We start from the raw sequence: 446 nt of genomic DNA, 5'->3' as shown, positions 1-446 counted from the left end.
CACACTAGGCGCGTGTATATGCGTGTCCAAGATCTAGAGAGGAGAATGGAGGAGAAAGGATTGAGGCCTGACCTTCCCCCCCAGGGTTGATTTCTCACTTTCTGTCTCTCTGTTTCTCTCTGTCTTTTGGGGGAGTGCATATGCCATATAGAAAAAAAAAAAGATAAAGAAATGAGAATGTTAGGGGACCAGCAGTTAGCGTAATGGCTATGTCGCTGGACTCCCATGTAGTCGACCGTGGTTCACGTCCCGGTCCCGGTGGCTTAAAACTCACCCTGGGCGCGTGTGCGTGCGTGCCTGAGATCCCGAGAAGAGAATGGAAAAGAAGGGATTGCGGTGTGGCCATCCCCCCCCCGGGGGGTGATTTCTCTCTTTCTGTCTCTCTGTCGTCTCTCTCTGTCTAACTGGTGAGTGCACCCCTATAGCAAAAACCTCTCCCAAAAAAA

This window comes from Tupaia chinensis, unplaced genomic scaffold, assembly GCF_000334495.1.
Source record: "Tupaia chinensis unplaced genomic scaffold, TupChi_1.0 Scaffold145747_1, whole genome shotgun sequence".
Classification (NCBI taxonomy): domain Eukaryota; kingdom Metazoa; phylum Chordata; class Mammalia; order Scandentia; family Tupaiidae; genus Tupaia; species Tupaia belangeri.
This window is presented reverse-complemented; position numbering follows the sequence as displayed.